The sequence below is a fragment of the Polyergus mexicanus genome, unplaced genomic scaffold (genome assembly GCF_030449975.1).
Source record: "Polyergus mexicanus isolate NDT 795.1 unplaced genomic scaffold, iyPolMexi1.0 SCAF_1, whole genome shotgun sequence".
NCBI classification, from domain to species: domain Eukaryota; kingdom Metazoa; phylum Arthropoda; class Insecta; order Hymenoptera; family Formicidae; genus Polyergus; species Polyergus mexicanus.
Genome location: NW_027223321.1, coordinates 7,339,989 through 7,353,916, shown reverse-complemented (window position 1 = coordinate 7,353,916; position 13,928 = coordinate 7,339,989). Strand labels below are relative to the sequence as shown.

Genomic DNA, 13,928 nt, shown 5'->3' with positions numbered 1-13,928 from the left:
GAATCTCTCCCACTCGTCCGGTGTAAGATCCGTCATAGGCGCATCGGTGTCGAGAATAGTCTTCGCGCGAAGCGTTAGATCGTGCAGTTCTTTAACGAACCGCGATACGCAATCCTCGCTGCGATAAGCTCTGTAAGTCGAGCTAACGCCGTCGAGCGCGCATCGCGCGTAATATCCGGCGCTATAGACTTTGTGATGCTGAACGATAGATGTATTCGACGTTCTCCTCTCTTCTTTCTTCAGCGCGCATTCGAGATCGGCGTACACCACGAACGGAAGTCGTTCCTCTCTACCGTAGTTGCGAAACTCTAACCATTTGTCGTCTTTGGTAGGAAGGACTATAGCGCACTCGTTCATCTTTTCGCAGTCCACGCTGTGAGCCGATAACTTATCGCTCGTTCGAAAATAATGCATGCATTTGCGACATAACGCACATTTTTAAATCGCGTACATTATCGGCATTGCGCGACAATTCTTTTAATTTGTACTCACCGATCGCATATATGCGATTTATGTTGCCTACCGCTCAGTTGCGAGCCGACGAATCGCGACAGATTCTTGATCCATGCGAAATGCGCCGCGTTATCTCGTTGCGTTGTATCGTCCAGATACAGCAGATTAACGTGTCTGTCTTTTTTATCTCCAGTGAGACGCAGAGGAACGACGCGGTAGCTTGCCTTTCTCGTCCTTCTTATCCCGAACGGTGTACACGTTGATAGATATGCTGTTAATACGCTCGAATCTAGTAATTCTGTTCAAACTCATAGGAAACTCAACGCCCTCCAGATTCAACACCGTCGAGTAGCGAGGATACCGCGAGCTTCTCTCCGTATGTTTCTCGACTGGATATAGAGCGGCGACTACCGCCCACGCGAAACACGCATTATCCGTAGATCGCACATTAACCATCGCTTTCTTCAACATAATCTCTCGCGGTATCTCGACGCGACATCCGGCGCGCATAGGATTGTACCTGTTCACATTCACCGTTAAATTGAGTATTGGCGATAACGCCCATCCGCTATCGCGCTCCTGAAATTCCTCCAACGAGGCTAGAGTAGCGTCGACCACTCGCTTCCCGTACCACTCTCGCAGGTCGGAAAGAGGTAGAAGCGGATAATTCTTCGTGGCGATAGTCTTAATATCGATCTTGTCGCCCCAGACGAACTCGCCGATGAACACGGCATTGACCTTGAAACTGTTATATCCATCCATAACATCGCGTATTCGATCGAGCACGGTATCTCTAGCGTCCTCGAGAAATCGCAGAGGTTCGATATAATCGAAATTAATAACCGCGCCAGTTAAAACGCGTCTAGAGAAAGTCGTCTCGATCTCGAACCACGAGAATCCCTCGCATCTCTCTACGCCGCCTCCCACGCGTTCGAAACGTCGACGCAGATCGTCTCTCGCGCCCGTCAATCGAACGATTTGAGCGATAAGAGAATTGATCGCTCCGGTCGATCTCCCCTGGTGCTCGCCTCGACACCTCTCCCGCAGAGACTCGAGACGCCCGTCGCACCCACGCGCGATACGCGTCCTCCGTCGCGATGTCCCGCGCGCTATCGAGAAGATCGCGCGCCTCCATCGTTTCTCGATTCGTCACTCGTCGTTTAACGAACGCCAAGATTTTTTACAGATAAACCACGTCTTTTCCTCGTCGTAATTCTCGATGTAGAACAAAGCTCTCGTCGCGCAGCCGCCGCACCAATTATTCGACACGTCGAAAATCTCGTCGATGAGATCGCAAGCGGGCACTATCTCGCTACACACCGTTTTTTTCACGTGCGTCGACACGCTTCTCACGAGACTCGAGCTACGCGCGCAATATCTCTCGTCTTCCTCGAAATAAATTCCGAATTGGCAACCGAACTTAAAAAAGCAATGCACGACGTGATTCACCTCCCACGAAAATTTCGGAACTCCGTATCGCCGTTTCCAATTGCGATAAAGCAAATAGCCGTCGGCTCCGACGTTCGCGAAGGGCTCGTCGAATCGCATCTCGCTCGCCTCTCGCACGAACTCTTTTTCCTACAGTACAAACAGTCCTCTATGTAACATTCGCGCAGTTTCTTCTTCAAACAATTCGATATCTCCAAATTTCGTATATCCTCGATACTTCCGATTCGAATATTCACCGCTCTTCCGGCTAATCTCGTTAAGGCGCTCGGTGCGCGCTTCATCGCGCCGCGAATATTCTCGAATGTACTAATACCTCGAGATCGCCGCGGCGTCCTTTTATAACGGGAAGAATAGCGAGGACGCGCCCCGATTAACCGAGCCAGATACTCGCTCTCGGACGCGTCTCGCCACCGGACGCGCGTCGTCGCCGGAAAACGGAAAAAAACTCACCCCTAAACGCGATAAGCGCGCTCGTATCGCCGCTAACGCGCGCCGCGAGAAGAGGAAAGCGACGAGGGACGCTCCTCTATCCGCTCGACCGCCCTCCGACGATCCTCCGTCCCCCTCGACGCCGGACGCGCGGCGTCCGCTCGCGGACCACGCGCTAGAAGCGTCGCGCGCGTCCCTAAAGAATCGCGATAGCGGATCGCGCGCTAGAAGCAGCGCGCGTCCCTAAAGAACAAATCGCGTCAAGGTCGAGTCGGGGAGGAACCGCGATCCCCGATCGACCCGAGCGCCATCTCCCGGGCGATCTCGTTGATTTTGTTGAATACTTAGTAAGGTTGGTTTCAGGCCACTTTCCAATGAGTGCGAGAGAGAAGTACCATTGGAGAGAAAGAGACAGAGATATGTGTCAGAACAGGTTGTTGGCAACCGTGGGGGGGAGTTGTGGCCGTGGGGGGGGCAGGGGGGTATGTAGGGCGAGGAGGTAAGCGTGGCCTCCGATCAAGCCGAGCGCCATCTCTCGAGCACTCTCGGTGACTCGTACCCGCTTTCCCCCCCGGCCGCGCTTCCTCCCTTGCCCTACATACCCTCCATTCCCCCCGGCCCTACATACCCCCCGTTCCTCTCCGGCCCGTACGCCCCCTCGCGGTTGCCTATAACCTGTTCTGACACATATCTTTGTCTCTTTCTCTCCAATGGTACTTCTCTCTCGCACTCATTGAAAAAGTAGGCTGGAACCGATCTTACTCACCTACTCGCGGGATATGTGCCGTCGCTCGCTCCTATTCTTCTAAATAAAACAAAATCAAATTAATCTGCATTCGAATCTTGTTTATCAACACCTTATCCTCCAGCGAATCTACGGATTCGTTACACACCGCTTCTCGCTCATCTCTGAGCGTCTCTTTCAAGATTCGGGCGATCTCGTCGAGGTCGATTCCCGAACACAGATAAATGAAAAATATTATAGTAAATTTTATTATATTAATAGAATAAATATTATATAAAGATAAATACAATATTATATTAATAGAAAAATATTATTTGAAAAATAAATATGATGTAAAAACATATAAAGTGTAAGAACGTAATTATCTCGTTTACATAACTATTTAGGAAATTTTTAAAATAAAAACCAAAAACAAATAGGTTAGTATTCTATGCATCATAATAGTATAGTATCATAAACTCAAAATAATTGCAATCTTTACATTTTACAAAATTCTTTTTCGATGCATACAACTTTTGGATTTATCACATTAGTGTCGTACTCAGTTGTCATTTTATATAAACATTTTTGTATGAGAAGTCTCAAACTGTTGAGATTCTTTAGAATAACAGACATGCAGTACGAAAAAGCATTTGTAGCATACGTCGATTTTGAAAGCACTCTCAGTTTTATATAATATTTTGTCGATGCAAACGTAGTATGCGTTAATTGAATTAGCGTCACGTCCTACAAAAATAATAAATGATTGCAGAGCCAAATTTAATGCAACAGTTCTATTCCTTTGACGTTCATTATTATGTTCAAGATCAGCTGGACTCTGGAATAAGAAGAAATAAACATTACTTTCAGCTCAACTACAGCTTCAAAATTGTTTTACGTAAAATATAGAGGAATATAAAAATAATACTTATATATACGGATAAAATAAAAGAATTTAATAATTCAGTTATTGTAGGCTTGATGGTCCTTCCACTTTCACGTGAATTCGTATTGTTGGGATACATAATGCTGGCAATAATTTTAGAAGTCTAATATTTTTTTCTTCTAAAAAAGATATGAAATATATGTATTTTATTATTAGAGTATGATAGTAAAAGAATAAATATAAAATTGAATGACTGAATTGAAAAGTAGATAGAATTTGATGGCATTGAAAAAATAAATAGAATAAATTGAATAGTAATAAGAAATGTTAGGTTTTCTTATTACCTTCTGATATATTTTCATTTATTTGATTTAGTTGTTCTCCATATGCTGTGTCTTTAATTTCAGTTTTCATAAGAGCATATATTTTTTTGAAAATTCTGGCTATTTATTGTATATAGAGAGTACGTTTCCGAATTGTGCAGCATAATCAGATTCGATCTGTAAAAATTGTTGAAAATGATCAGTCACACAACTTCTACGAACCTTTCCAAATAACAATACTACTGCTAAAAATATTGACTAATTCTGCGGATGTTTTAAAATTGGCCATTTCGTAAAAAGTAGATGAACATTTCTATCCCATATAGTCATATCCTTTATTCTAGCAAGTCGACTTGCCTCCCAATGTTCAACAACATCAGTCCCTAACACACATGTAGGTTCTGAAAATATTCGGAGGATATCGCAAAAGTATATTGCGTACATTCTCAAAACATTCGATATACGTATTACGATATACTGACAATGAGTACATACTGAGAAAGTTCCTATGTCCCATTTATTATAGTTCGTAGAATATTCTGTGAATATCTTTCAGTATTTTTTAAATATATTTTTAATATATTTATAGAATGTTACCCAGTATGTTATTAGTATATCTATAGAACGTCGCCCAGTATATTATTGATTGATTGATTGATATTCTTTATTGTTCCCTTATGGGGTTACAAATCTTCCTCCATATCTACATCTTATTTTCTACACTTATATTTAACGCTTTGTACACACACACACGCGCTTCCTATCCCTCTTGTCGCTCTTGTCCCTCAACTTGTGTACTTTACTTATCCTTATCCTATCCTACTTACATCCTAACTCCGCGAACTTAACTTGATCTAATTTAATCTATTTTGGACCTCCGTGTCCGCTGTTCTTTTTGCTTTCTCTCTCCTCCCTCTCTCTCTCTCTCTCTCTCTCTCTTCCTCCCTTTCTCTCGTTTCCTCTATCTCCCTCATCCATTCCTCTCCTGCTCCTTCTCCTCCTAGTATCCTCTCCTTTGCCTCCTGCCAACTAGTCCCATCTTTTTTCTCCCTTTTCATGCACCTTTCCCATACATGTTCCCACGTCTCCTCCTCCTTACCGCACATCTTACAACTTTTCTTTTCTTCCCCCTCCCAATATAATCCTTCCCTCCCCCTCCCAATATAATCCTTCCCTCCCCCTCCCAATATAATCCTTCCCTCATTTCATTCCCCAATCTAAATCTCATAACCCTTCTCCACCTTTTCTCCATCCATCCTTTCTTCAAATACTCTGGAATTCCCTCACCCTTTATTTCCCTATACCCTTTATTATATTTCGACTCACATATTTTCTTCTCCCTTTCCTCATCTTGCCTTTTCCTATCTTTTTCCTCCAACTCCTCATATCCTATTGTTTCCTCTTCCTCTTCCTGTACTCCTCTTTCTCTCAAGAATTCCTTCCTTTCTTGTTCCCAGCTCCCTATCACTCTCCCTCTTCTCCATCGTTCCTTCATCTCTTACCAGCATTTCCTTGCTACTTCCACCCCTTTTCCTTCCCTAATCTCCTTTCGAAATTCCATACCGTTCTTCCTGCTCTCTCTCTCATCAATCCTCTTCCCACTTCCTCCCTTACCATATATCCTGGCGTCCTCCAGTCCAGTCCCATTGTCCATCTTATATACCTGTCATGTATTCCCTCTATCTCCCTTCTCTCCCTCCACCCCCAAACCTCCGCCCCATATCCCATTACTGTCCATACTAGCGTGTCGTATAGCCACATTCTCCTTTCCCAGTCCTTTCCCCATAGTCTCTTTTCTATTCCCCATACTTCCCTCATCCCCCCCCTATTCCTCATACTTCCCCCTCTTGCTCTTCCCTTCCTATTTCTTCTTTTCGCCATCTATATCTTCCACCTAAACTCCTTTGGTAGCCTCTCCTTTATCCTTTGCCAGTGTTTCTCCTCCACCCATGTTTCCATTAATATCACAATCTCCCATTCCTTTATCCTCTGCCAAAAATCCCTATCCTTGTTCCCTATCCCCGCTACGTTCCAAAACGCTATTTTCCATCTTCCCCCCAGTGCTTCCCTTTCTCTTCTTCTTCTCTCTACCCCTTTCCCCTTCCCGTCATCTCCTGTCCTTCCCCCCTTTCTACCCATATTCTGCCCTCACCATCCTTTAATTTCTCCTCTTGTTCCTCCCATCTCCACCATTTTCCCTCTATTTGTATCTTCTCATATCTCACTCATACTCTTTTTCCCTTCCCTCTTTTTCTTCTTGCTATGTCCTCTAGTTTCCACCTCATTCTTCGTTCCTTCCACGTTAAATCATCTTCTATTCTAACTTCCTTATCCTTAACTTCTCACCTCTTTTTCATTAATTCTATCTTCTCCTGCATTTTACTTACCTTTATTATCGTCATTCCCTTCTCCCCCTCTCCTCTCTCCTATATTTCTCACTTCCTCTACTTTTGCTTCCACTCCTAACTCTCTTATTGTTTCCCCTATTTTCTTCTCTATCTCCTTCTCCCCTCCTTTCACTCCTCTTATCGCTATATTTCTTCTTCTCTCCTCCCTTTCCCTCAATTCCCTCCACTTTTCCATCTCTTTCATTCTCCCTTCCATTCTCTCCCCTCCCCTTATCCCTTTCTCTTCCTCTCTTCGTCTCATCCCTCTCATTTCTTCCTCTAGGTCCTCCATCCTTTTTCTCATTTTCTCCATCTCTTCCCTCCACTTCTCTTCCCTTTCCTCCATCTGCCTCTTTATCATCTCTCCCATCTCCTCTCTAATTTCCCATATATATCTCCTGAGCTCTTCCTTCAGCATCTCCTTCACTTCCTGAATCCCTTTCTTTATTTCCTTCCTCCATTCTTCTTTCATTTCCCTCCACCAACTCACCTCTCCTCCCTCCCTCTCTTCCAATCTTATCTGTTCTTTTTTCCCTTTCTTAATTACCCCCATTTCTTTTTCCCCCTCCCCCTCCTAATCTTTCTATTAATTCCCTTTTCCTTTTCCACATTTCCTCTATATTTCCCGTACTTCCCCTCCTCCTCTCTTTCCCCTTATTTCCCTCTTTCCCCGTTTTCATGCTCCTTTTCTTCTCCTCCAATGTCCCTTTATCCGCTTTTTCCTTTTCCTGTCCTACCCTCTATCTATCTACTCCTCCTATTCTTTTCTCACTTTCCATTTTTACCTATCGAGTCTCCTTTAATTCTTTAATGAAAAAGCTTTGACCCATTTGGTGAAACAATCAGAGACAACTAATAAGTATTTATTTTCTGTAGAAGATGTCGGAAATGGACCCAAAATATCCATTTGCATTCTCTCAAATGGAACTCCAGCGTTATAAATTTGTAGTTCAGATTTTCCTTTATCAAAAGGTCCTTTTTTAGCAATACAAACGTAACAAAACTTGCACCAATTTTCAACATCCTGCTTACAGGTGCCCCAATAAAATCGTTTTCGGATCTTCCCCAAAGTCTTGTTCACTCCGAAATGTCCATCGGAAGAAGAATCATGAGCTTCTTCCAAGATCTGCCGAATTCTCCTTTGTGGAACTACAATTTGAAAAACAGAAGTCTGTAAATTAGGTGATTCCCACTTTCTAAATAAAACACCATTTTTTAAAACAAGAGAATCCCACCGCGATCAATAAATTTTGGAAAACGAATTTTCTGAAACAATTTCCTGCCAAGAAGGACGCTGATCCTTTTCTTTTCCAAGTAAGATCTTCGCTATCGCCGGATCTTCTAATTGATCCTTCCTCCAATTTCCTAAATTATCCGACCCAAAGACAATTCTTCCAACGAATTCCTCCTTTTTCAAATCAATTTTGTTGCAATAGTTGCAATTGATTTCTGCACAAGGGCGTCTTGATAATCCATCAGCGTTCCCATGAAGTTTCCCTTTTCGGTGAAAAATTTCAAAATTATATTGCTGGATTCGCTCCAACTATCGCGCCATTTGTCCTTTTAGATTTTTGAATGACATCAACCACCGTAAAGAAATGTGATCAGTTCTAATCACAAATTTACGTCCGTATAAATAGTGTTGAAATGACTTTAATGAATCTATAATAGCAAGTAACTCTCGTCGAGTTACACAATAATTCCTTTCTGATTTACCCAACACACGACTATAATAAGCAATAACTTTTACTGAGCCGTCCTGAATTTGAGATAACACTGCGCCAATACCATGGTTTGAGGCATCAGTATCAAGAAGAAATTGACCTTCATTCCTGGGAAAAGATAAAATAGGAGAAGACATTAAATGTTTCTTTAATTCCTGAAAAGCTGATTTGCATTGTTCCGTCCACACAAACTTTGTCAAATTCTCGGTCAAAGAAAATAATGGCTTAGCTATTAAAGAAAATCCTTTCACAAATTTTCTATAATAAGAACAAAAACCCCAAAAACTACGTACTTGCTTCTTGGTCCAAGGAACTGGCCAATCCCTAACATCAGAAATTTTCTCAGGATCCGTTGTCACTCCTCCTTCAGAAACAACATGACCGAGATATTTAATTTCCCTTTTGAAGAAAGAACACTTCTTCGGATTCAATTTTAAATTGGCAGATCGCAAACGCAAGAAGACTTGCTTCAAATGGTCCAACATCTCCTCGAAATTTTTACCGAAGATAATTACATCATCTAAATACACCAGACAAATCTTGGATAATTTTCGTAAAACCTTTTCCACCAATCGCTCGAAAGTGGCAGGGGCATTGAAGAGTCCAAATGGCATACATGTAAACTGCCACAAGCCATTTCCAATTGAAAATGCTGTCTTCTCTTTATCTTCTGAGCGAATTTTCACTTGCCACTATCCACTCTTCAAATCTAACAAAGAAAACCAAGAGTTTCCGGATAACTGGTCAAGTATATCATCAATCCGAGGCATTGGATAGGAATCTTTTTTAGTCACGGCGTTTAATTTTCTGTAGTCGACACAGAATCTAATTGTCCCATCTTTCTTTTTCACCAAAACCGCGGAAGACGCCCATGGACTTTGTGATTCCTCAATTACTCCTTGACGTCTCATATCCTCAATAATCGTATCGACCTTTTCCCGCATTTGCAACGGAATTCGTCGGGAGCCTGCTTAATTGGATTAGAATTGTTCACATTAATTTCATGCGCCTCCCCATTACAATTTCCAGCCACTATTTTCTCCGAAAAAATATCCTTCTGTTTACTTGAAAAATCTTGAGATTCCTTCTGAAAGAATTCTTTCAAAAATGGAGAAACTTCATCTATACAATCTTCAATGCGTGAACATAAAAACTTTTCTTTTTTCCCCACACTAGGATTGCCAAAAATTGGCTCAAAAATGTTTTCCAAATTAACAATGGACAGAAAATCATTTCCCAATAAACAATCTTCAATTATATCAGCGACAAAAACCGGAAGTTCTACAGAACATTTCCCCAAGCTAATTATCACAATTACCTTGAATTTTACGGGGACTTTTTCCCCCGTGGGATATTTCAAATGAAAAGAATTATCAAGAGGGATATCGGAGATAATCTCGAATATCTCCGCCCGGAATGGCATCCGTCGCGAGACTCTCAAGATGGCCGATCTCTCTCCAAATGAACGCCGTTGTTTAACAACAACCCTTAGCAACGTTCTCCCGGAGACGGGTACAGCAGATTCAGAAATAACGGTCACAGACGACCCGCAGGGACGCAACAATATATTTTGTAATATCTTATAATTTATATTAATATCTTCTTAGCTTATTATATTATTGATATCATATTATTATCTTATTTTATCTGATTAACTTATTATTAATATCTTATTATTATCTTATTATATAAATATAATAGACGTGGCACTAAGATTTATTGTCACAATAAATGGACGGCTATTATGAACGGTTGCTTCCTATTAAGCTTATCGCACAATACAAAGGAACAGATAATAGAAACAAGGAATAACACAGGGAACAGAAATAATTATATTTCAACTTATCAGAAATTGTGTGTCAACGCACAATAGAATATGGAATAAGCAATAGGAAATTCAACGCGTCGGAAATTTTATTGCTATTGCCTATTTCACATTCCATCGTGCGTTAATACACACTTTCTGGTAAGTTGAAATATGGTTATTTCTGTTGCCTGTGTTATTCCCTGTTCCTATTGCCTGTTCCTTTGCACTGTAAGATAGGCATTACTGTTGCTGCTGCTTCGCACACTTGGGGATCCATAAGATTCATTCTTGTATATTTCGAAAACGCTTCGTGCGCTCTTTAACATGGGCTAGCCATATTTTTATAGGCGCGGAAATCTGCTCATCCGTTACATTATTATGTGATTTTCGTATCACATCTGGAAAAGAAACATTTTCATTACTTAATTTTATTTCTCAATAAATATAAGAACAAATATGTCTATGACATAATTTTAATCAAGTAAGAAATGAGTATACTTCATGCTCAGAAAATATCGCGACTTTTTCGCAATCTCCTCAACATCATCTCACTCACTCTAGTCCTTCTCTTTAGGGTTCTTTCTCTCTTCTTTTTCTCTCTTGTACGCGACCTCAACCCAATCCCGATGCCGGTCTTATCAATCCAATCAGCATCGCGCCATGCTGTCAGCCAATCATAATCAAGCTCTCAGGACCTTTTCCGCGCTCCTGCGTCGATATCGACCCTTCCGGTGATCCTCGATCATTCCGTGAGTAACGGTCTTTCATAGCGCACGCTGTCTTTGGAAAAATCTACAAAGCTCTCGGAATTTGGTTTGCGATTCGGATCGGATCTAGAAATCAATCTCACGGTGTTCTCAAGGATCTCAGTGAACATAAGGACATTATCAACCGGAAGTCAATCGTCGAAGTAAGTGTAAGTGTGAATATTCGCGAGGTGCGGTTCGGATCAACGTACGTGCGCGTGGACTCTAAACGTTCTTCCCGACACCCCCCGAAACCAGAACCTCCTCGGGTACTTTATCAAACACTTTATTTCTAATATATATAAGAAATATTGAAAAATATTAATATTAACATATGTTTTATTATTAGGTGTATAACTTTGCTTCCGCCGTTTTCCTATAGATGGCTTTAGCGGTAAGTAGTGGTCGAAATAAATAGATCATAGACGTCATGCAATAAACTTGGGCATCTGTCAACATAACCCCATAGAAACATTAATCGATTTGTGTCTGCATCATAAAGTTATTCTCGATTGAAAATGTCAGTTTACGGGCCAAATTCTCGTCATTTGCGGGAGGTTCTAATTTTCTGCTTCAATATTAAGAAATCTGCGGCTGAGGCTCATCGAATGCTCTCAAATACTTATGATGAAGCCGCTATTAGTGAAAGAACGTATCGTGAGTGGTTCCAACACTTCAAGAACGGTGATTTTCACGTCGAAGACCGGCATAGCGGTGGAAGAGAGAAGGTTTTCGAAGATGCAGAATTGGAGGCATTACTTAATAAAGACTCGAGTCAAAGTCAAAAAAGAATTGGCACGATCATTGGGAGTGACTCAACAAGCAATTTCAAAACGCCTCAAAGACATGGGAATGATTCAGAAGCAAGGAAATTGGGTGCCGTACGAGTTGAAACCGAGAGATGTTGAACGGCGTTTGTTTGCTTGTGAATAGTTGCTTGAAAGGCAAAGACGGAAGGGATTTCTGCATCGCATTGTGACTGGAGATGAAAAATGGGTTTATTACGATAACCCCAAGCGCAGAAAATCATGGGGATATCCCGGCCATGCTTTCACGTCGACGGCCAAATCGAATATTCACGGCTCCAAGATCATGCTCTGTATTTGGTAGGACCAGCTCGGCGTAGTGTATTATGAGCTGTTAAAACTGACTGAAACAATCACAGGCGATCGTTATCGAACGCAATTAATCCGTTTGAGCCGAGCATTAAAAGACAAACGGCCGCAATGCAACGAGAGACACGATAAAGTGATTTTGCAGCATGACAATGCTCGACCCTATGTTGCGAAAGTGGTCAAGACATACTTGGAAACGTTGAAATGGGAAGTCCTACCCCACTCGTCGTATTCTCCAGACGTTGCTCCCCCTGACTATCACTTGTTTCGATCAATGGCACACGGCCTGGTTGACCAGCACTTCCGGTCTTATGAAGAAGTAAGAAATTGGATCGATTCGTGGATCGCTTCAAAAGATGACCAGTTTTTTCAACGCGGAATTCGTACGCTGCCCAAAGGTGGGAGAAAGTAGTGGCCAACGATGGACAATACTTTGAATCATAAATGTATAACCAGTTTTTTACAATAAAGCCTCGAAAAAAAAACGGCGGAAGCAAAGTTGTACATCTAATAATTAATAAACGCTACAAATATTTACGAATGTCTTTCAATTTGTAAAGGAATTATACAATTTATTAATAAAAAATAGATTGTTTTTAAATATTTTACGTACTCATAATTATTTTCCATATATCAAGTTTTGAAAAAAAAAATTTTTTTTTATCCGTACCAACTGTATTTCTCCGCAAGTTTATTTGATAATATGGATTTTATTACTCGTAAACATGAGGTTTTTATATTGTTACAAGTTAAACATGCCAATTGTTTAATCTGAAATTATTTTAAACTAGCGTTATGAATAGTTATTTTCGAAATATGTATAATCGAAATGATATAGTATTATTTTTTAATAATTATTCTTTGCATAAAACATCTCGAAACGAGAAAAAGAGTATAAATAACTTAGGATTTGCAATTCTGAATAAAAATATTCCACAAAATATACGTTTGTAAATGCTTTTTTATAAAATTTCTATAAAAAGACTTGTTTCATCTAAATACAATATATAATTTGTATACATATGCATTTGCTATCTTTGAGAAGTTTACGTATGTATGTTGCACGGATCAAATACATTACATAATTCAGAAAATAGATATGATTTTATCATGCAAGAAATAATATTCAATACATAAAATTTTTTTAACGACTTCTAATGATATTCTCTTCAAAATTGTCCATCAGATCCTAAACTATTATCCTTCCTTTTCTCAAAGAAATTTTGTAATACTGAAATATTTTTAAGATTGAAATATAGATATTCAACCATTTGATTTCGATAAGATAAGTCATTTTTTAATTTTGTTTTCACGGGTTGAAGACTGTTCTCATCTTTGAGTGGTAAATCTTCAAAAATATCACGTTCGCTTTGTTCCATTTCGAAAGTTGAAATAAGTGAAAGTTTCTCTAATATAAGTTTTTGATTTGTGTTAATTAATTTCATTTTTTGGCTCATATTATTAATTTTTAATTCCAAATTTATTAGTTTTCTAACGACAAACTGTTGAAAATTTTCCATTTCTATAAAACATTGAAAAAAGATAATTCATGTATGTGTGAAAACAAAAAATGAAAGTAGAATATTAGAGATTTTTGCCGATTCTCGTAGACTCATGATTGATACGATTAATATAATTAATGACTTTTAATATCCTGATAATATTACATTTTGTTTACAAAAGAATAAATGGTCTGTTGCAAAATATTTCGAAATGCGTGCAGCATTTGAAGAGTGACAACCGCCGTCGTGCACCCCGTGACTAAAACGGTCATCCTTTCTATTATATATCTTTTCTGGAAGAAATGAATATTTTCGAAGATATCAATGATGATGGTTATTCCGAAATTGTAAGTTGGCATAAAAATATTTTGTATTGTTCTATT

At 40.2% G+C, this 13,928-nt stretch overlaps 2 pseudogenes; both read right to left on the bottom strand.

Moving 5' to 3' along the window:
- Positions 1-488: 488 nt before the first annotated feature.
- LOC138939384 (uncharacterized) lies at positions 489-1,215 on the bottom strand (annotated as a pseudogene).
- Positions 1,216-10,464: 9,249 nt separating this feature from the next.
- On the bottom strand, positions 10,465-13,563 carry LOC138934822 (uncharacterized; annotated as a pseudogene).
- Positions 13,564-13,928: the final 365 nt, after the last annotated feature.